General features: G+C 41.5%; 1 long non-coding RNA gene across 2 annotated transcripts; it reads left to right on the top strand.

Moving 5' to 3' along the window:
• Nucleotides 1-64: 64 nt before the first annotated feature.
• On the top strand, nucleotides 65-23,460 carry LOC132384625 (uncharacterized). Of its 2 annotated transcripts, none has more exons than XR_009508951.1 (3): nucleotides 65-233; nucleotides 20,511-20,590; nucleotides 23,347-23,460. It is a non-coding gene; the product is annotated as an uncharacterized LOC132384625 (long non-coding RNA). The 2 variants fall into 2 exon arrangements; XR_009508950.1 differs by having other exon boundaries at nucleotides 65-252.
• Nucleotides 23,461-24,360: the final 900 nt, after the last annotated feature.

Raw genomic sequence — 24,360 nt, 5'->3', positions numbered from 1 at the left:
ATGCTCGCCAGTTAAAAATGGCGAAGGCGGAACCAACTGATCAGACGGAAAGTCACAGTGAAGAATCCTTGTGATTGACGGTTAGTTTGGCCACTGAAGGACTGCCTTTTGAGAGGCGACTTGAGAGGCGAATCAATCAGAGAGGAGCCGTGCCGTAAAGGTGGGACTTCCGATATCAAGGTTGGCTGTTATGGAGGCGCAAAGCTTCCTCGATGTCGGGAGTGATAGAAATGGTGAGGTCACACAAAGAATGTAAATATATATATTGTAATATTTTACCAAGTTAAATCGTTATGTTTTAATTTACTGGGCAAGTAATCCGGAGGCATGAATTGATAATGTGGAATTGAAATTAAGTTAACTAAATAACATGTGACTTTTTAAAGAGCAACTAGTCTCAGTATTGGTGACCATGAAGCTATTACAAAGCCTTACCTGATTCACAAATGTCCTTCAAGGTGAAGAAATCTGGCATATTTATCCATCTTATCTCTTTATGACTCCAATGTGGTTGACTCTTAATTAGCCCAGTAAGCCTTTCAGTTGAATCACAATTTCTGCGTTAAAACAGACTAAGGATTAAACAGGATAGACCATCCAGTTTGGAAGAAGGACCACAGAATGTACTCTGCGCATGGCACTGCAATGCCTCAGCCAGCTGAGTCCTAAAGATCATACCTGGCAAACTGAGTGTGCAAAAGTTACTGAGTGAAGCAATATGCAGGATAAACCTACCTGACCTCATCCTCATTATTTTACCTGTTTGAGGTGTATTTGCCCCCTGAAGCATTGTTAAGAGTGCCTATGGTGTCTTCCTGCTTTAACACTGAGGAAACCCTTTTATCATATTGTGTGGTATCAGATTGTGCTAAATAACATAAACTTAGAATGGAGGTCAGCAGAAACTTATTCCAACTCATAACTAGGAGTATCCCTAAAACTTAATATGGTAATTAAACTAAGGGATTGACCCTGGTGCAATAGGAATCCAGAAGAGCATACTGGGGAAGTAACAGAGATTAAAACACAAAATGATGGAAGAACTCAATAGGTTAGGCAGCATCTGTGGAGAGGAATAAAGAGTCAATGTTTCAGGCCGAGACCCTAAGTAACAAAGATCAGTAAATCTCAGACTTAGAACCAGTACAGATTGCAATTTGCATAAAACTTCAAAATTCTGTCACCTTACCCTAAGAACAGAAATGTTTCCTAATTTCACTCCTGAAAGGCCTGGCTATAATATTTAGACACCCCAACTGGTGAAAATACTTTCCTTTTATTCTATCCTGCAAGGTCCCCTTGTAAATTCAGTCATCCCATAATCTTCTAAATTCTAGGGAATACAATTCTAGTTCATGCAATCTCCTAATTTAACTGAGTCCATATATGATTTTGATGATTCTACATTATAGAAAAACCATACTTTCTCAAAGGCCGATATATCCTCCCTAAAGTGTTGTGCACAGAAGTGCTCACAGTTCTCCAGCTATAGTATACCATGGCTCTGCATAGCTGTATCATGACTTCCAACCTTTTGAACTTCGGTCTTCTAGATAAAGAAAACAGCATCCTAGCGACCATTTTGACTATTTTCTTGACCTGTCCATATTTTACTGATCAACATTCTATTTTCTTTGACCATCCATTGCTTCCAGTTGCCATTTGGTTTGACTATCCTTTATTCTAAAGTGAACGACCCAGATTTTCCAAAGTTAAAATCCATTTATTACAGTTTTGCTTACTTGCTTAATCTATTGATATCTCTTAGTAATTTATTGCTTCATTCTACACTAATTATAATGCCACCAGTCTTTGTGTTGTCAGCACACTTAGAACATGTATAGAAAGTTCCATATGCGTCAGTTATAAATGCAGAAAGTAACTGGGAGCCCCAAACAGATCCATTACTGCTAATGTGGCTACCTGTCCTTTATCCCCAGTCTCCTCTCTTTCCCCTCTGCCAATTTCCCAGCCTGATAAATAATTCGCTTTCCATTCCACAAGCTTCAACTTTAACTAACAATCCCTTAATGAAAAATTTGGTCAAATTCCTTCAGGAAGTCCAAATAATCAACCTGTCCACCCAATTAGACGGGGTAGTTGACTTTATCAGAATCAGAATCAGGTTTATTACCACCAGCATGTGTCGTGAAATTTGTTAACTTAGCAGCAGCAGTTCAATACAATACATAATCTAGAAGAAGAAATGATTATGATAAATAAATAAATAAATTATAGTATATATTGAGTAGATTAAAAAATCGTGCAAAATCAAATATTATTTAAAAAGTGATGCAGTATTCATGAGTTCAATATCCATTTAGGAATCAGATGGCAGAGGGGAAGAAGCTGTTCCTGAATCACTGAGTGTGTGCCTTCAAGCTTCTGTACTTCCTACCTGATGGTAACAGTGAGAAAAGGGCATGTCCTGGGTGCTGAGGGTCCTTAATAATGGACGCTGCCTTTCTGAGACACCGCTCCCTGAAGATGTCCTGGGTATTTTGTAGGCGAGTACCCAAAACTGAGCTGACTAAATTTATGACCCTCTGCAGCTTCTTTCAGTCTTGTGCACTCCTCCCCCCCATACCAGACAGTGATGCAGCCTGTCAGAATACTCTCCGCAGTACACCTATAGAAGTTTTTGAGTGTATTTGTTGACATGCCAAATCTCTTCAAACTCCTAATGAAGTATAGTCGTTGTCTTGCCTTCTTTATAGCTGCATCGATATGTTGGGACCAGGTTAGGTTACTTGAAACTGCTCACTCTCTCCACTTCTGATCCCTCTATGAGGATTGGTATGTGTTCCTTCAACTTACCCTTCCTGAAGTCCACAATCAGCTCTTTCATTTTACTGACATTGAGTGCCAGGTTGTTGCTGCGGCACCACTCCACTAGTTGGCATATCTCACTCCTGTATACCCTCTTGTCACCACCTGAGATTCTACCAGCAATGGGTGTATCATCAGCAAATTTATAGACGGTATTTGAGCTGTGCCTAGCCACACAGTCATGGATATATAGAGATTAGAGCAGTGGGCTAAGCACACACCCTTGAGGTGTGCCAGTGTTGATCATCAGCGAGGAGGATATGTTATTACCAATCCGCACAGATTGTAGTCTTCCGGTTAGGAAGTTGAGGACCCAATTGCAGAGGGAGGTACAGAGGCCCGGGTTCTGTAACTTCTCAACCAGGATTTTGGGAATGATGGTATTAAATGCTGAGCTACAGTCGATGAACAGCATCCTGACGTAGGTGTTTGTGTTGTCCAGGTGGTCTAAAGCCATGTGAAGAGCCATTGAGATTGCATCTGCCGTTGACCTATTGTGACGGTAGGCAAATTGCAGTGGGTCCAGGTCCTTGCTGAGGCAGGAGTTCAATCTAGTCATGACCAACCTCTCAAAGCATTTCATCACTGTCAGCCCATATTATTCTTCTTAAGCACTGTTATATTGTTGCCTTTTTGAAGCAAATGGGGAACTTAAACTTGTAGCAGTGAGAGGTTGAACGTGTCCCTCCAGTTAGTAGGCACGAGTTTTCAGAGCCTTACTAGGTACTCCCATCGGGACCTTTTGCCTTGCGAGGGTTCACCTAACATCGGCCTCCAAGACTGAGATCACAGGGTCACCGTGTGCAGCAGGGATCTTCACAGCTGTAGTTGTGTTCTCCCTTTCAAAGCTGGCATAGAAGGTGTTGAGTTCACCTGGTAGTGAAGCATCACTGCCATTCATGCTATTGGGTTTCGCTTTGTAGGAAGTAATGTCTTGAAAACCCTGCCAGAGTTGCCATGCATCCGATGTCGCCTCCAACCTCATTTGAAATTGTCTCTTCGCCCTTGAAATAGCCCTCCACAAATCATACCTGGTTTTCTGGTACAGACCTGGGTTGTCAGACTTGAATGCCACAGATCTAGCTTTCAGCAGATGACTTACCTCCTGGTTCATCCACAGCTTTTGGTTTGGGAATGTACAGTAAGTCTTTGTAGGCACACACTCATCCATACAGGTTTTAATGAAGTTGGTAACAACTGCAGCATATTCATCTGGATTCAAAGATGAATCCCTGAATACAGTCCAGTCCATCGATTCAAAGCAGTCCTGTAAGCACTCCTGTGCTTCCCTTGTCCAAACTTTCTTGGTCCTCACTGCTGGTGCTGTAGTCTTCAGTCTCTGCCTATACTCAGGGTGTAGAAGTTCAGCCAGGTGATCAGACTTCCCAAAATGACGGCGTGGAATAGCATGGTAGGCATTCTTGATGGTGGTGTAGCAATGGTCCAGAGTGTTGTTTCCTCTAGTATTGCAAGTGATCTGTTGATGGTAATTGCTTAGTGATTTTTTTCAGACTAGCCGGGTTAAAGTCTCCCAAAATGATGATGAAGGCTTTATGGTGCGCTGTTTCATGCATGTTGATCTCATTGCTCAGATCATCTTAAGCCTTTCGTGATGTCCATTGAGGAAGGATTGTTGCTTATGGTAGTACTGCTTGCTTTTTAATAATAATAATACCAGATCATCTACATGAGAATGGATAGGGTTTAAAATTGATATCTCATCCAAATAAAAACGCTTTTAGGAGGGCAGTACTGCATTGATAATTCTGGAGTGGGGGAAGAGTCCTAAAATTAAAAGACCAATCCTCTCTATCCGACTTTTCTCAATGCGCTGTACTTTAATAGTTTAAGGTGCCAGATAAGAATTGAAAAATACAGCCTACAGTAACACCAGCTAGAAAGAAAATATTTCTTTCCTGTAGAAATCACTGAGAGCAACAGAAAGCCAAACAAGTAAAGATAGTAGTGCAGTAGAACAGGGAGATCTGGGAATACAGATACATAATTCCTTAAAAGTGGCATCACAGGTAGATAGGGTCATAAAGAGAGCTTTTGGTACATTGGCCTTAATAAATCAAAGTATTGAGTATAAGAGTTGGAATGTTATGGTGAGGTTGTATAAGGCATTGGTGAGACCGAATTTGGAGTATTGTGTGCAGTTTTGGTCACCGAATTACAGGAAGGATATTAATAAGGTTGAAAGAGTGCAGAGAAGGTTTACAAGGATGTTGCCGGGACATGAGAAACTGAGTTACAGAGAAAGGTTGAATAGGTTAGGACTTTATTCCCTGGAGCGTAGGAGAATGAGGGGAGATTTGATAGAGGTGTATAAGATTATGATGGGTATAGATAGAGTGAATGCAGGCAGGCTTTTTCCACTGAGGCTAGGGGAGAAAAAAAAACCAGAGGACATGGGTTAAGGGTAAAGGGGGAAAAGTTTAAAGGGAACATTGGGGGAGGCTTCATCACACACAGAGTAGTGGGAGTGTGGAATGAGCTGCCAGATGAAGTGGTAAATGCGGGCTCACTTTTAACATTTAAGAAAAACTTGGACAGATACATGGATGAGATGTGTATGGAGGGATATGGTGCAGGTCAGTGGGACTAGGTAGAAAAATGGTTCGGCACAACCAAGGGCCGAAGGGCCTGTTTCTGTGCTGTAATGTTCTATAGTTCGATGGGAAAAACTCAAGGCTCTACAAACCAATGGTAAATTCATTGATTAGCTTTGCTTGAGGAACACTATTAAGGACTAATTGGATAGCTCTTTCAAACTGACACAGATGTGGTTGGCTGAATGTCCTGTACTGTGTAATTCTATTGGAAAAGAAAGATTGGCTAATGAAGCAGTTACCAAAATAAATCCATATTCTGCCTGTGGCTTTAGAAGGCCTCTCTGTGACTTCAGCTGTTTCTATGTTGCCCCTTTTGAATCATTCAGTGTATTTTTTGTGCAAACTGCAGATAAAAGATATCATTACTCCCCAACGCCATTCGGCTCTACAATTCAACCACCAGGGGCAAGACATGTTAAAGTGCCGGGGTTAGGACTGAGCTTAAGTTACCACTCAATGCACTTCAGTAAACTATTTAAGAACTTCTTAAAAGCTATTTATTAATGCTTTTTGGGAGGGTGATTTTAGATGCATATCATATTTATACTGAGTTAAATACTGTATGTAATTAGTTTTGCTACAATAAGTGAATGGGACACTGGAAAAATGTTGAATTTCCCCTTGGGGATGAATAAAGTATCTATCTAAATTTCTGAGACAAATAATCTGGACTTCCATGGAACTATAGCATCAGTATGTATCAATATACCCTCTTCTGGTTGTTACCATCAGGAAGGAGGTACACATTCAACAATTCGAGAATAGCCTCTTCCCCTCGCTTTCTGACTTCCGAATGGAATTTGAACTCATGAACACTACCTCAATACTTCTTTTTATTTCTGTTTTTGCACTGCATGTTTAATTTAACTAATGTATATATACTTACTGTAATTCAGTTTTCTCTCTACTATCATGTATTTCATTGTACTGCTGCCGCAAAGTTAACAAATTTCACGACGTATACGGTGATATTAACCCGGATTCTGATCAGAGAAAGTGAAAAGTGCATCTGAATATTGAAGGTTAACAGCCTGACACACAGTTGATATATCAATAATTGCAAGTCAAGATTCAAAGCATGTGTCTATACTTAATATACAGAATTCACAGTAAGATTATTGCAAAACGTCAGAATTTACATGGTTACTGTTTCTGCTTTGGAAATTATCTATATTTCAGATTCTCTAAAATTGGGACTAAGAAAGGGCTACTTACTATTCTGGCTTCTTCCTGCAAGTTGCCTTTCCATTTACTACAGTTGGGAACTTGAGCATCTCTTTCCTGTAGAAATTCCCTAGATCCAGTTTCCCCCCCACGTTCAATGCCTCAGTTACATCTAGTTGAATTTGTTATCTTTCAGCAAAGGTTGAAACTTAACACAGTGCTATTTTGAATTGTTTCCATTATTAAACCTGGAATAACCACTAGGATAAGTCGAGGACTTGATATACACATTTGTACTTTGTATTCTTGGCAGGAACTGTTGGAAAATCAATTTGTGAGATGTGATATTCAGAGACAACGTTCTAATCTCAGGGTTAATCATCAAATTCCAGTTAACCATGTTTTTATGCATTTTGTGTCCTTTTTTGTGAATATCAAGGCAAGGATTTCACTGTCATAGTGTAATATAGCACAGAACTTGGGTCAAATTGGACGATGCCAACTAAGATTCCCAACTAAACTAGTCTCATTTGCCATGTTTGGCCCATATCCCTAAAAACCTTTACTCTATCCATGTACCTGCCCAATGCCTCAGGCATGTCATTTCATTTACTGACCACTATTGTGTGAAAATGTTGCCCTCTAGTTCCTATTCCCCCCCCCCCACCTTAAACATATACCCTCCAGTTCTTGGCTTCTCAACCCTGGGGGGGGGAATCTCTGTGCATTATCTCTCATAATTTTATCTACGTCCCTTATGATTTTATACACCTCTATAAGATTCTCCCTCATTACACTTCCTCATTCTCTCACGCTCTAGTGAAAAAAGTGCCAAACTACTCAACAAGGAGTATAAGGAGTTAAAAAAATGTTGTCATTTTCGGCTCTTAATTTCAGTGTCAAACATTCCCAGGTAAAGTATATCATGAAAAAAAAACAGAAATGCTGGAAGAACACAAGCCAGTCAAATAGCATCTGTGTAAAAAGAACCCAGGTCAGAGATCCTCCATCAGAATTGAAGGGAATTTGTTTACTTATTTAGAAATACAGGACAGTACAGGCCCTTCTGGAAGTCATGGTCTGATGAAACATTAACTGTTTTCTCTTTCCATAGATATTGTTTGAAAGGCTGAATCCTTCCAGCATTTTTGCTCATTTCAGATTCCAGAATCTGCAGTTTTATTTTTCTATTACTGAATATTGAAGTATTTCATAGGCTCCAGTGCTTAGCACAATATCTTATCCTAATATCCTGCTGCACTTGGGGAAAAAAATTAGTCCAATAACTTTTGCATAACTAGTGAAAAATATATATTTTATTAGTATATTTTATTATACATTTCATAGTTAGCGAAGTGTAATCACAAATATGTTCTCTCAGGAACTGCATGGGATCATTTAGACCACTTTTGGAGCATAGATTTTGTACTCAAGTAAATGAATTTCAAACTCATAACAAACTGAATTGGAGGCAAGAGTGCTGCTCACTGAACCAAAACTCATCATGGATTTTTGAGGTGGGAAATGAACCCACAATCTCCTTATTCAGAGTGAGTAGCTGAGCTATATATCTCACCCGAGACCTTTGGACACACAGCTCGGAAAAAGCGATGTGGTGGACTTTTAACATCGTAAACCAGTGAGTTGTTTGTTATGCTTCCCCTCTCACTGTGAAATGGAGACACCTCTTTCTCCCTTATTAGGGGGAGAGAGAGAGAGAGCCTGTGGTATGTTGAATGCTGGGTGAACAAGTGGGCTTTGGGGTACTGTAAGTCTGTGTCTTTATTGATGCATTGCTGCACACTTGAGTGCTTGGTGGGGGGTGCCGATGCTTTTTTTAGCTGGTGGGGGGAGGGGGATTGTTACTTGCTGCTGTTTATGCTTGGAAGGGAGGGGGGAGCTGGGGGGAACTTTGGGGTTCTAACATTTAACTGTCATTCATTCTTTGGGGCACCCCTCTTTTTTTCGCAGATGGTTGTGAAGAACAAGCATTTCAGGGTGTATATTTTATACATTTCTGACATAGCTTTGAAACATGTACTTTTTTCCATTGATGCTACCTGGCCTGCTGAGTTCCTCCACCATTTTGTGTGTGTTGCTCTAGTTCTGTGAATTGCCTTGAAATGGTTTTCTAAGTTTAGATGTCAGCCAAGCATTGAAGGTGTGCTGACTTTCTAATGAAATGTTACATCAAAGCTGCATTATCCCAGTCAGCTGAACATTTAAGATTATTAAGCACTTCATAAGGAGATCACCCACATCCTGGGATCTAACCCTTAAATGACATAATTAAAAATTAACAACACAATTATTTGGACTTTTATCCTATTGCTATTTGTAATTGTATTCACTGTACAATGTGACTGACGCATTTCTGACATTACAACTTAAACCAAACTTTATCAATTAGCTGTTAAGCTGTGTAAAATCTCATCTCAAGTCGTGAAAAGCCCAGCAGAAATGGAAGTTTTACTTTAAATTTGTTTTTAAATGCATTTTAAATAAATCAGAATGCTGAAAGTAATCAGTATGTCAGGCAGCACTTTCTGGAGAGAGAAACTGACTTGTTTCAGACCTTTTATCAAAATGAGGAAATATTAGAAATCAAACAAACAAAAAGGGGAGAGAACAAAGAAGATGGAGACCAAGACTGCGCAGGTGCATGAAGGAGGCCCGGGAAGGAGGGAAGATATAAAAAGAACGCAGCCTTAAGCAGCGAGCAGCGGGCAGCGGAGTGAGCCGGGAGCAGAGTGTAGGGCTTGGGCTCAGAGGGCTTAGGCGGAAGAGGGCACAGTAGGCTTATCTTTTAGTTCTTGTATTTTCAGTTATTCGGGAAGTATGAGTGTGAGGGCAGCTTGTTGTTCTCGGTGTCGGATGTGGGAGATCCTGGAGTCTCCGAGCCTCCAGGACGTCCACATCTGCGCCAGGTGCGCTGAACTGCAGCTCCTGAGGGACCGAGTTAGGGAACTGGAGCTGCAGCTCGATGACCTTCGCCTGGTCAGGGAGAGCGAGGAGGTGATAGAGAGGAGTTACAGGCAGGTGGTCACTCCGGGACCACAGGAGGCAGATAGGTGGGTCACGGTCAGGAAGGGGAGGAGGCAGGTACTAGAGAGTACCCCAGTAGCTGTACCCCTTGACAATAAGTACTCATGTTTGAGTACTGTTGGGGGAGACAGCCTACCTGGAGGAAGTGACAGTGGCCGGGCCTCTGGCACAGAGGACAGCCCTGTAGCTCAGAAGGGTAGGGATAGAAGAAAGAGGACCATAGTAATAGGGGACTCGATAGTCAGGGGTTCAGACAGGCGGTTCTGTGGAGGTGATCGGGAGTCCCGGATGGTAGTTTGCCTCCCTGGTGCCAGGGTTTGGGATGTTTCTGATCGAGTCCAAGATATCCTGAAGTGGGAGGGTGAGGAGCCAGAGGTTGTGGTACATGTAGGTACCAATGACATAGGTAGGAAAGGGGAAGAGGTCCTGAAACGAGAGTATAGGGAGTTAGGAAGGCAGTTAAGAAGAAGGACCACAAAGGTAGTAATCTCGGGATTACTGCCTGTGCCACGCGACAGTGAGAGTAGGAATGGAATTAGGTGGAGGATGAATGCGTGGCTGAGGGATTGGAGCAGGGGGCAGGGATTCAAGTTTCTGGATCATTGGGACCTCTTCTGGGGCAGGCGTGACCTGTTCAAGAAGGACGGGTTACACTTGAATCGTGGAGGGACCAATATCCTAGCAGGGAGGTTTGCGCGGGCTACAGGGCAGACTTTAAACTAGTAAGATGGGGGGGCGGGAATCAATTTGAGGAAACTATGGGAGAGGAGGTTAGTTCACCAGTAGAGCAAGTAAGTAGACAGTGTGTGAGGGAGGAAAGGCAGGTGATGGAGAAGGGATGCGCTCAGCCCGAAGATGTAGGGGAGAAGAAAGAAAAGGATAATAAATTTGAATGCATTGTTAGGGATGAAAAGAGAGGAGGAGGTGGAGAGTATCTTAAATGTATCTATTTTAATGCTAGGAGCATTGTAAGAAAGGTGGATGAGCTTAAAGCGTGGATTGATACCTGGAATTATGATGTTGTAGCTATTAGTGAAACATGGTTGCAGGAAGGGTGTGATTGGCAACTAAATATTCCTGGATTTAGTTGCTTCAGGTGTGATAGAGTAGGAGGGGCCAGAGGAGGAGGTGTTGCGTTGCTTATCCGAGAAAATCTTATGGCGGTGCTTTGGAAGGATAGATTAGAGAGCTCCTCTAGGGAGGCTATTTGGGTGGAATTGAGGAATGGGAAAGGTGTAGTAACACTGATAGGAGCGTATTATAGGCCACCTAATGGGGAGCATGAGTTGGAAGAGCAAATGTGTAAGGAGATAGCAGATATTTGTAGTAAACACAAGGTGGTGATTGTGGGAGATTTTAATTTTCCACACATAGATTGGGAAGCTCATTCTGTAAAAGGGCTGGATGGTTTAGAGTTTGTGAAATGTGTGCAGGATAGTTTTTTGCAACAATACATAGAAGTACCGACTAGAGATGGGGCAGTGTTGGATCTCCTGTTAGGGAATGCGATAGGTCAGCTGACAGATGTATGTGTTGGGGAGCACTTCGGGTCCAGTGATCACAATAGCATTAGCTTCAATATAATTATGGAGAAGGACAGGACAGGACCTAGAGCTGAGATTTTTGATTGGAGAAAAGCTAACTTTGAGGAGATGTGAAGGGATTTAGAGAGAGTAGATTGGGTCAAGTTGTTTTATGGGAAGGATGTAATAGAGAAATGGAGGTCATTTAAGGGTGAAATTATGAGGGTACAGAATCTTTATGTTCCTGTTAGGTTGAAAGGAAAGGTTAAAGGTTTGAAAGCACCATGGTTTTCAAGGGATATTAGAAACTTGGTTCGGAAAAAGAGGGATGCCTACAATAGATATAGGCAGCATGGAGTAAAGGAATTGCTCGAGGAATATAAAGAATGTAAAAGGAATCTTAAGAAAGAGATTAGAAAAGCTAAACGAAGATACGAGGTTGGTTTGGCAAATAAGGTGAAAGTAAATCTGAAAGGTTTCTACAGTTATATTAAAAGCAAGAGGATAGTGAGGGATAAAATTGGTCCCTTAGAGAATCAGGGTGGTCAGCTATGTGTGGAGCCGAGGGAGATGGGAGAGATTCTGAACGATTTCTTCTCTTCGGTATTCACTAAGGAGAAGGATATTGAATTGTGTAAGGTGTGGGAAACAAGTAAGGAAGTTATGGAACCAATGACAATTAAAGAGGTGGAAGTACTGGTGCTTTTAAGAAATTTAAAAGTGGATAAATCTCCGGGTCCTGACAGGATATTCCCCAGGACCTTGAGGGAAGTTTGTGTAGAGATAGCAAGAGCTCTGACGGAGATCTTTCAGATGTCATTAGAAACGGGGATTGTGCCGGAGGATTGGCGTATTGCTCATGTGGTTCCATTGTTTAAAAAGGGTTCTAGAAGTAAGCCTAACAATTATAGACCTGTCAGTTTGACATCAGTGGTGGGTAAATTAATGGAAGGTATTCTTAGAGATAGTATTTATAATTATCTGGATAGACAGGATCGGATTAGGAGTAGCCAGCATGGATTTGTGCGTGGAAGGTCATGTTTGACAAACCTTATTGAATTTTTTGAAGAAGTTACGAGGAATGTTGACGAGGGTAAGGCAGTGGATGTAGTCTATATGGACTTCAGCAAAGCCTTTGACAAAGTTCCACATGGAAGGTTAGTTAAGAAGGTTCAGTCGTTAGGAATTAATGCTGGAGTAATAAAATGGATTCAACAGTGGCTAGATGGGAGATGCCAGAGAGTAGTGGTGGATAATTGTTTATCGGGATGGAGGCCGGTGACTAGCGGGGTGCCTCAGGGATCTGTTTTGGGCCCAATGTTGTTTGTAATATACATAAATGATCTGGATGATGGGGTGGTAAATTGGATTAGTAAGTATGCCGATGATACTAAGGTAGGAGGTGTTGTGGACAATGAGGTGGGTTTTCAAAGCTTGCAGGGAGATTTATGCCGGTTAGAAGAATGGGCTGAACGTTGGCAGATGGAGTTTAATGCTGAGAAGTGTGAGGTTCTACATTTTGGCAGGAATAATCCAAATAGAACATACAGGGTAAATGGTAGGGCATTGAGGAATGCAGTGGAACAGAGAGATCTAGGAATAACAGTGCATAGTTCCCTGAAGGTGGAGTCTCCTGTAGATAGGGTGGTGAAGAAGGCTTTTGGAACACTGGCCTTTATAAATCAGAGCATTGAGTACAGAAGTTGGGATGTAATGTTGAAATTGTACAAGGCATTGGTAAGGCCAAATTTAGAATATTGTGTACAGTTCTGGTCACCGAATTATAGGAAAGATATCAATAAATTAGAGAGAGTGCAGAGACGATTTACTAGGATGTTACCTGGGTTTCAGCAATTAAGTTACAGAGAAAGGTTGAACAAGTTAGGTCTCTATTCATTGGAGCGTAGAAGGATGAGGGGGGATTTGATTGAGGTATTTAAAATTTTGAGAGGGATAGATAGAGTTGACGTGAATAGGCTGTTTCCATTGAGAGTAGGGGAGATTCAAACGAGAGGACATGATTTGAGAGTTAGGGGGCAAAAGTTTAAGGGAAACACGAGGGGGTATTTCTTTACTCAGAGAGTGGTAGCTGTGTGGAATGAGCTTCCTGTAGAAGTAGTAGAGGCCAGTTCAGTTGTGTAATTTAAGGTAAAATTGGATAGGTATATGGACAGGAAAGGAGTGGAAGGGGCTGAGTGCGGGTAGGTGGGACTAGGTGAGATTAAGAGTTCGGCACAGACTAGGAGGGTCGAGATGGCCTGTTTCCGTGCTGTGATTGTTATATGGTTTATATGGTTAAGAGACTGAATAACAGTGGTGGAAGTGGTGCTGGCAGAGAGACATTAGGTAAGTCTTGTTAATCACAGATGATCTCTCTGGGGAAGGCGTAAATCAGGGGTTTCCAACCTTACCATTAATCTAGGAGTCCATGGACCTTAGGTTGGGAACACCTGCCGTAAATAGAAGGAAAGGAATGAAGGCACCAGAGAGAAACAAAATCAAAATTGGTACTGTTAGATGCAAAACACCGCATCTGCTGAAAATCTGAAATAAAAGTCACATCAGTAGAGAGAGAAAAATTGAGTTAATATTACAGGTTGATGATCTTTCTTCAGAACAGGCCAGTTTTGATACAAACTAGTTAGACTGGTTATCTGTCAATGAATTCACTGTTGAGTTCTTTTTATTTATTATTAGTTTTTCAAAACATTTTACAAATTAAAAACCCCAAATTCCAATGAGGAACATTAAAACAGTGCAAAATTAAGCATACAATAACAATATGTTACAAAGGAAGAGAATTTAGCAAAAAAAAAGCACCTAAATTAAAGACAAGTAAGCTTAGTGTCCTCCCCAAGCCCCACAACACAAGAAAAAAAACAACAGCAACTCCAAACCAACCACAACACAATATAGAGAGTATAAGTCAGGACAGCCAAGCTCCCAGACTGTGAACACGCTCAGCAACAGAGGATAATAATGCCTTCTACCAGAAAAAAAGGAGCTGAAAGCAAGGGACCGAAGAGAAAAAAAAAACCCTAGTCAAGAGGAAGGTTATGCAAGTACTCGATAAAAGGTCCCCGGACCTTATGGAACTTTAGATCCGAATCGAGAACTGAATAATGAATTTTTTCGAGGTCCAAACAGGCCATGATGTCGTTAAGCCATTGAGCATGAGTGGGCGGGGCAGCATCTCTCCATCTGAGGAGGATGAAGCGTCTAGCCAGAAGAGAGGCAAAGGATAATATTCAGCATTTGGTCGGACCCAGACATAAATCTGTCTCACCCCAAAAACCGAACAGAGCAATTAAGGGGTTTGGTTCTAGGTGCTGATTCAGAATACACGATAACGTAGTGAAGACATCTTTCCAGAGTTTCTCCAAGCTAGGACAGAACCAGTACAAATGGATGAGAGAGGCCACGCCCCTCTTGCATTTATCACAGAGCGGACTAACGCTAGGGTAGAATCGAGATAGTTTAGATTTAGACATATGGGCTCTATGAACAATCTTAAACTGTAAAAGACAGTGGCGAGCACAAAGAGAGGTTGAGTTAACCGATTTGAGAACTGAATCCCAGCTCTCCTCAGATAAGGAGATATTTAAATCCTGCTCCCAGGCCATTTTGATTTTATCCATGGGGGCCCGTCGTAAGGCCGCTAGCTTATCTCGGATGATTGATATTAAGCCTTTACCTAGTGGATTCATGGAAAGAAATAGGTCCATAGCATTTTTCGCAGGCATTTCAGGGAAGTTAGGAATTAAAGGAGCAATAAAGTGTCGGATTTGGAGATATCTGAAAAAATGAGCATTGGGCAGATTGAACTTAACAGAGAGCTGCTGAAAAGAAGCGAAGCGATTATCAATGAAAAGATCTTCAAAATGTCTAATGCCCTTCCTATACCAAACCTGGAATGCTGAATCGTATGTAGTAGGTAAAAAAAGGTGATTATGAGCAATAGGGCTGGAAACGGAAAACCCCTGGAAACCATAGCATTTCCTGATCTGAGCCCATATACGCAAACACTGTTGAGTTCTGAGGGCTCCAATGCAAGTCAAAGGATCCTGTTCCTCAAGTTGATGTTGGGCTTTGTTGGAAATGTGCAGGAAGGTAGAAACATAGGTAGTGATGGGAATTGGGTAGAGAACTTCAAGTGACAGGCAGTTAATTGTGAATTGAACAGAAATATTCTGAAAAGGCATCACCCAATTTGCATCTGGGTTCTCCAACATAGAGGAAGGCACATCAACAAGAGTCCTTGGATGGTGGAAGGTAAGTAGTAAACTAACAGAGGTGCTACAAAGGGAGGGGGTATTGCTGGAGTTGGGAGAATGCACCAAAAGTCGCAGAGGGGACAATCCCATTAGAATGCTGTAAAGAGCAAGGGCAATGGGAGAGTTGTGTCTGGTCGTGGTATCATGTTGAAGATATCACTCTGAGCACTGGTACCCCACAAGGCTGTGTACTCAGCCCCCTGCTGTACTCACTGTACACCCATGACTGTGTAGCCAAGTTTCCATCGAACTCAATATATAAGTTTGCTGATGACACCACAATTGTAGGCCGTATCTTGAGTAATGATGAGTTTAAGTGCGGAGAGGAAATTAAGAACCTGGTGGCATGGTGCGAAGACAATAACCTATTCCTCAACGTCAGCAAGACGAAGGAATTGGTTGTTGACTTCAGAAGGAGTAGCAGACCGCACGACCCCATCTACATCGGTGGTGCGCAGGTGGAAAAGGTCAAAAGCTTTAAGTTCCTCGAATATCACAAATGACCTGACTTGGTCTAACCAAGCAGAGTCCACTGCCAAGAAGGCCCACCAGTGCCTTTACTTCCTGAGAAAGCTGAAGAAATTTGGCCTGTCCCCTAAAACCCTCACTAATTTTTATAGATGCACCGTAGAAAGCATTCTTCTAGGGTGCATCACAACCTGGTATGGAAGTTGTCCTGTCCAAGACCGGAAGAAGCTGCAGAAGATCGTGAACACAGCCCGCACATCACACAAACCAATCTTCTGTCCTTGGACTCACTTTACACCACACGCTGTCGGAGCAGTGCTGCCAGGATAATCAAGGACACGACCCACCCAGCCAACACACTTTTTGTCCCTCTTCCCTCCGGGAGAAGGTTCAGGAGCTTGAAGATTCGTACGGCCAGATTTGGGAACAGCTTCTTTGCAACTGTGATAAGACTGCTGAACAGATCCTGACCCGGATCTGGGCCATACCTTCCAAATATCCAGACCTGACTTGCACTACCTTACTTTCCCTTTTCTATTTTTTTATTTATGATTTATAATTTAAATTTTTATTATATTTACTAACGATTTGTACTCCAGGGAGCGCGAAGTGCAGAATCAAATATCACTGTGATGATTGTACGCTCTAGCATCAATTGTTTGGTGACAATAAAGTAAAGTAATAAGTAATAAGATGGTGAATTACAGAGGAAAATCTGCTGAATATGGAAACTAGTTGGGTGGAAAATGAAGGTGAAATGGAAGCCCATAAAGCATTGAGCAGGATGAGAGAAGCTGACAGCAAATACAGAAAATAGAGATATACAGGCAAAAATCATTTTTAGGGACAAAGGAAGAGATCTTGGAAGCACAGTAGGGAGGGTATCATTATCAGAACAGATGCAAGAGAGCTGGGGAAGCAGGAGAATGAAGTCCTTTCAGGAAGCAGAGTTGTCAGTGGTAATGTTCACGCATTTGATATTGGTCTTATCCCATGAGATGGAGAGAAAAAAGAACAGAAATGGAAAAATCAAATATTAGATATGAAAGTGAGAGCAGTGGAAATTGGCAGCAAAGATGATAAAACTTTCAAATTCAGTACAAAGCAGGAAGCAGCACCAATACAGTGTAACTATTCTGATAGCATTGAGAAACATCCAGTATTGCAACTGTTTGGGATAATATTAAGAAGTTCAAGGATACGCATCAGAAACCCACAGAGTGAGATGTGCACTTCCTAAATTACCCAGCCACCCATCTCTTCAGGCACTTCCTATCTATGATGGAATCTGTCATTCCCACGCCAGCCACCTCAGAACTCAAATGAAAGCAAGTCATGTTTGATCCCAAGGGACTACCAAAGAGCGGTTCTGTGAAAACTCTTTTCATGCTGATGCTGTTATGATGTCTTCCCTTTTTAACCATAATTTCCCTTTCACCATAGTTGACAGAGTATTTAACTGTACTTTTGCTTTCAGCCCCTCCTCCCCTTCAATTGTGTGCAGTTTTGGTCACCGAATTACTGGAAGGATATTAATAAAGTTGAAAGAGTGCAGAGAAGGTTTACAAGGATGTTGCCAGGACTTGAGAAACTGAGTTACAGAGAAAGGTTGAATAGGTTAGGACTTTATTCCCTGGAGCGTAGAAGAATGAGGGGAGATTTGATAGAGGTATTTAAAATTATGATGGGTATAGATAGAGTGAATGCAAGCAGGCTTTTTCCACTGAGGCTAGGGGTGAAAAAAAAAAACAGGACATGGGTTAAGGGTGAAAGGGGAAAAGTTTAAAGGGAACATTGGGGTGGGGGGGCTTCTTCACACACAGAGTGGCGGGAGTGTGGAATGAGCTGCCAGGTGAAGTGGTAAATGCGGGCTCACTTTTAACATTTAAGAAAAACTTGGACAGATACATGGATGAGAGGGGCATGGAGGGATATGGTGCAGGTCAGTGGGACTAGGCAGAAAAATGGTTTGGCACAGCCAAGAAGGGCCAAGAGGCCTGTTTCTGTGCTGTAATGTTCTATGGTTCTATATCACGTTGAGCAAGGATATAGTTTGTCTTGTCTTTGCTCCATCACACCAGTTTCTACATTTGGCAGATTATCCTTTAGTTTCTCTTACTTTTTCACTTCATGTGCCATTTGCATCTGCTTCATTGAATTTGGCGCTCATAGTGTGATCTCCTTTGTGTTGGAGAAATCAAATGCACATTGTGCACAATCCACAAGACTGACCCTGAGCATCCTGCTGCCTGTCACGGTCGTTCTCCATTCCAGTCTGACCTCTGTCTCCGGCCTCCTGTGCTGTTTCAATAAAGCCCAATGAAAGCAAGGAAAGGCATCTCATCTTGCAGTATCAGATAACCAGCGTTTTTGTGGCCAGTTCTGCTGAAAGGTTATCAATGTTTGCCACCAATTCTATTTCTCTCTCCACAGATGCTACCAGACTTGCTGAGTAGTATCAATAGTAATGTTTTGTATCTCAGTTTTAGCTTTGTTTCCTTGTCTTCTATCCGTATTCATCCCTTTTTAGAAACACTCCTCCAGACAGATCAGTTGTGACTAATAAACTCCCTCCACTTTCTGTGCTGGCCTTTCTTGGTTTCCTCCCTCCCTTAAGGCCATTGTCATTGTTTTCTTCCTTCTCTGCAAATTAAACATGCCTCATTGCTGACATTTCCTAGTTCTACTGAAAGATCATTGCTGCAAAATGTTATGATTTTTTGTACACATTGGAATTTCGGTTCAATTCTGACCTCCACTGCTGTTCACGTGGAGTTCCACATGCTCTTTGTGTGAACGTGTGGGTTTCCGCCAAGTTCTCAGATTTTCTGCCGCATCCCAAAGTGGCTCTTGTAAATTGTTCTTGGTGTGTAGTTAATGGGTGGGACATGGGAATATGGGAAGAATAAAATGGGATTCATGTAAATGAGTTCTGGATAGTTGGCATGGAGTCATTGGGCTGATGGGCCGGTTTCTGTGAAAACTAGTTTAACATCTGTTAAAAGTAACACATACACAATGCTGGAGGAACTCAGCAGGTCAGGCAGCCTGTATGGAAATTAATAAACAGTCGACATTTTTGGGTTGAGACTCGTCAAGACTGGAAAGGAAAGGAAAAGACGCTAGAATAAAAAAGGTGGGGGGAGGGGAAGGAGGATAGGTGAAGCCAGGTGGAATGGAAAGGGCTAGCTGGAGAGGACCATAGTAGAAATGGAAGGAGGAGAGGACTGGGGGGGGGGGGGGGGTGTTGATAGGCAAGTGATCAGTGGTAAGAGGTCAGAGAGGACAATAGAAGAAGAGGGAAGGGAAAGGGATTTTTTTTTACCTGAAGGAGAAATCAATATTCATGCCATCAGGTTGGAGGCTATCCAGACAGAATATAAGGTGTTGCTCCTCCACCCTGAGGGTGGCCTCATCTTGGCATAAGAGGAGGCCATGGACCAAAATGTTGGAATGGGAATTGGATTGAAATGTTTGGCCACTGGGCAGTTCCACTTTTGACGGATGGAGCAGAGATGCTCGACGAAACAGTCCCCAGATTCACAATGGGTCTCACCAATGTAGAGGAGGCCACATCGGAAGCACTGGACACAATAGACGACTCCAATAGAATCACAGGTGAAGTGTTGCCTCACCTGGAAGGGCTGTTTGGGGCCCTGAATGGAGGTGAACAGGCAGGTGTAGAATTTTGGCTGCTTGCAGGGTAAGTGCCAGCAGGGAGATTAGCAGGGAGGGATAAATGGACAAGGGACTCATGGAGGGAGTGATCCCTGCAGAAAGTGGAGAGTTGGGAGGGGAAGTAAAAATGTGTTTGGTGGCAGAAGTTGTGTTGGATGCAGAGGCTTATGGAGTGGTAGGTAAGGACAAGAGAGACTCTATCCACGTTAAGGCGGCAGGAAGATGGGGTGAGTGCAGATGTTCTGAAAACGGAAATGCAGGTGAAGGAAAGGAAACCTTGTTCTTTAAAGGATATCTCTGATATCCTGGAAAGGAAAACCTCGTCCTGGGAACAGAGTGGCAGAGACAATTTGAAGGAGGACATCTCTGTCAAAGGCAAATGGTTTCAAGCAACAACATTCATTATCAATTTCTGCAGCAGACTGATACTAATTCCCCAGACAATGAGCCTATAAAAGCTTTTTAGTAATAGGCTAATTTTGGTTCCATTACAGTATTATTCAAACTTCAAAAGCAATTCTCACTGCTGTATCTTAATAGAACAGTGATTTTCAAAATCACTCAAATAGTTGACTGGTATAATTTGAAGTTCAAGTATGACAACGCAAGACACCCGGCTGATACCAACTACAGCTGCAGAAATTCCTGTAGGTGCAGAGCATTTGGCCAATCTTAATTTATCCAGTTATATTGATCCAATGTTTTTCCTCTACCAATTCTCCTGCTACACTTTATTGCTTTTTACATGATTTTTGAATTTTCACCTCCCAGAGTCTATTACAAGTATCGGCACTCTGTGAAATAGAATGTCTTGATGGCAATGTTCAAAAGTATCCTCTCCCCTCATTCATTCATAATTTATAATATGTTGGAATAAACTTAATACTACCTGACATCTTTTGGGTTAAACACAGCTCCAGTAGCTGGCTACATAATCTTGGCTGACACTGCTGTACCAAGTGAATGCTGCACAACTGGAGGTGTCACCTTTCAGGTGAGATAATAAAACTGAACCCCAATCTGCTCTGTCAAGTACAGATGAAAAATCCTAAAATACTATTCAAGATAGAGCAAGAGAGCTCGCTGCGCTGTCTGGCCGATATTTATACTGCTTTACCAACATTACTATAAGCAGGCCTGTTAACTTTATTGCTGTTTGTGGGGTTTTGGTTTAGACAAATTTGGTGCGGTATTTTCTGCCTCTCAACACAGTCCAACTTCAGATTACCCTTTGCTGCAAGTTTCTTCTTTGGTGTTCTATTGCAGTACTGAAAACCTATACTATGGTACCAGCTTTCAGATGAGACATTAAACTAAGGTTGCTCTTGCCCTCTGGAAACAAATGATCCCATGATATTCTTCAAACAGCAGGACTCTTAATCATAGTCAATAGTTATTCCATAACTCAACATCACTAAAGTACATTATGCATTCTATTGCTTTGCTGTGTACAAATTAGCAACTTCACTTCCCTGTAGGACAGTAGCCTGCATTAATCTTGAGCCATTACCACACTAGTGCTGTGTCTTTCACATTTATTTTGCAAGTTTGTAAGCCAGTGCACAGGGTTCAGTCCAGTTGGTGCCCCACTGTTCACCTGTCCATGTGTCAGTTGGTCTCAGATCTCATTATCTGGGGTGCACTGTAGATTAGTGAAGCATCCACTTCCCACACGACTAGTAGCTGCAACAAATGAGAGAAGCAGACTCAGCCCACATCTGGTGCACGTAACCAGTACCAAAGTGATATTTTCCTTAAACATTCTTTTCAGGTAAATACTTGAAACTGGGATCAGAGGTCTCCAAAACACCCACTCCTCTCATTTATGGTGTCACCCAAATCCACATCTTCACTATTGCAATCTAATTCCTCCCTTAAGTGTTGCAACCCCAGCTTAATTTTACAGCCATCAATCCAAAATTCCTTTTTAAGAGGGTTAATCACTTTTGTATAATACTCCCTTCTGTACCAAAAAAAAACGACCATCAATGGAGTTTTAAATAGATTGACCTTGCAGATCTCAGCAGGCTCAGTTCTGGATACATGGATGTGTGCTCCGATTCAATGATGCAACTCCAACTCTCAATTCAACATGTGGAATTTCAAGGACATTATCTTTAATCCATAACATCAAGGTTGATGGTTCCTATAGTGATGGGGGCTTCAAGATCATTTTTAGTATTAATGTTCTCTGTTTTGTGAAGTTGCAAGAACTATGAATAATTTTCCTTTGTTATTAATCCATGAGATAAAACAAATGCAAAATGCTGATTTAATAAGCAAAATTCAATGAAGCCCTGACAGCTAATTTGCATTAGACACAAGTATTTATTAACTGGAGTGCCGATCCTTCTGGACATTTGATAGGTCAAATTAGGGTTGAATGTCAAAATTTAAGTTTTAAATTTGGTAATTTAAAACTTCAGGAATTGGGAACTAATAAAGGTTTTATTTTACAGTGATCTGGTAGTTTCATGATCACCATTACTGATTTCGCCTTTTTCTTTTAATTGTTCAAGGTGGGATTCAAATCCATGTCTGCTCAAGCTTTTAAATTTCTTATCCCGTTGTGTAGCCCCAATAAGAAATTAACTATGAAGGGGAATAATAAGGTTAGACTGCACCTAGGAAAGCTATGTGCAGGTATGGTCTCCCTACCCAAAGAAGGATATACTTGTGTGAGAAGTATATTCACCAGATTGATTTGTGTGAGAGATTAAGCAGACTGGGCCTTTATAAAGTTTCGGTGAAAGAGGAGTGGCCTCATTGAAATATAGAGAATCCAGAGCACCACACAAAATGGTGGAGGAACGCAGCAGCTTGGGCAGCATCTATGGAGGTGAATAAACAGTCGATGTTTCAGGCTGAGACTTTTTGTTAGGACTGTATTCCTTCAGCATTTTGTGTGTGCTACTCTGGATTTCCAGCATCTGCAGAATCTCTTGTGTATATAGAATTCTTACAGAGTTTGACAGGGCAGATGCACCCCACTTCCAATTTAATTGGCTGACTCGCTGTTATCAATAAATGCAGTAAGAGCTAAGTACTTACTAAGATTATTTTATGGTTAACATGCAGGTATAGTAAGACAAAATAAATTACATTATTTTGTGTTCAGTTCTGGTCACCTCATTATAGGAAGGATGGGGAAGCTTCAGATAGAGCAGAGGATATTTACCTGGATGCTGTAGGTTTAGAGATGAGGATAGATGAGTGGGCTAGGGCTTTTCTCTTTGGAACAAAGAAGGACGAGGGGTGACTTGATAGAGATGTACAAGATGATGAGGCAAGGATAGTAAGGACAGTCAGTGCCGTTTAGTCTGTGAGCCAGGACCCCAAATCTGGGCCGCCGGTACCATCTGGGGGGAGTAATTCTTACAGTGATTTTTGGCAAGGTATACACCCCTAGTGATAGAAAATATGTGATAGCATTGCAGCGGCAGTAACTTTCCGTGTGTTATCGCTTGATTTATAACCCCATGCCAAAACACACTTTTCAAAACTATACATAGCACAGAATGAAGCATTCTACTTCAAACTGATGGTTCTCTCTTATTAGTGACGCTTTGTCTTTGAAAATTGGTGGAAATATAGCTCAGACTATATGTTTTTCAGAAAAGTTGTTAAAATTAGCATCTCTACAAATGTCATCTATTACTGCCAGTAACAACACAGTGACTATACACTACATAAGATGTACTTATGTTTTACATTTATATTTGTATATCACCATTTATATCACCTTTGCAGCAGGAGCTTTTTTCACCAGCAACATTAGTGTGAGAAGAGTAGGGTAGATTTAGATCTGGAGTAGCTGAATCACTTTGCTTCAGAATGGAGAGCCATAAGCACAAAGCACCTATAGTGTATCATACACTGGAAAACATCAAAAGAAGATGATTTCCATTTCGTTAGTCCTCAAGACTATGAACCCTGGCAAACATTACGTGAGGCAGCCAAAGTGAGAAACTATGCCCCTATGGCAGAGGATGGAAGATGGAGAGAGAAGAGGAAGCTGAACAGTTGGTGGTGCACTGGAAGGAAGGCCAGCCAACACCCGATGCCATCCTGGATCTACTGACCAGTAACTGTCCAAAAAATGTTCACTCCCAAGATGTATGTGTGTTGCAAATGGCCTCAGGTTTACTGACATATGTAGACTGGCAGTTGTTGAGAACCAGGCATCCACCTCAGGGAGTGTGGAAAGTTCAGATGAAGATGTGGAAGACTTGGAAAATTATTATGATTATTAATAGGCTACGAAAGTATGGAAAACAAAGTCTGGAAAGCAGTCTTTGATTAAATATACTCATTTTACAACCAAATGGGGCCTAGGTTGTGGCCGTGTGGAACCCCACATTTGAATTATTGTATTGTAATTCTATATGCTATAACAAAAGCTTAAGATTATTTTGATTTGATACAATATGGAAAATATAATGACATTGATAAAACTCCAGAAATCTCTCCAAGTGAGTTTTTTACCTTTTGGTGGGGTGGGGTAACATTTTCTGCCGTAGTGATGTTAATATGGAATCTATACAAAAAGGTGATCACATTTAAATTCCTGAATAAATTCTCAACAAATCCATGTGATTAATGTGTCCTAGGGTTTTTATTGACTTTTCCAAAATAAACAATGGACAAATATTTTTCTAAAAATTAAATGATTCACTCTATTGAAATTGGGCACTGTACTGCGAGTGCCATCAGTGACATAGTTTTCAATGTAGAATTTTATAACAACATTTGATGATAAGTGCT

This window comes from Hypanus sabinus, chromosome X1 (assembly GCF_030144855.1).
Source record: "Hypanus sabinus isolate sHypSab1 chromosome X1, sHypSab1.hap1, whole genome shotgun sequence".
In the NCBI taxonomy this organism is placed as follows: domain Eukaryota; kingdom Metazoa; phylum Chordata; class Chondrichthyes; order Myliobatiformes; family Dasyatidae; genus Hypanus; species Hypanus sabinus.
Note: the sequence above shows the minus strand (reverse complement) of the source record. Positions and strands in the feature narration are given on the sequence as shown.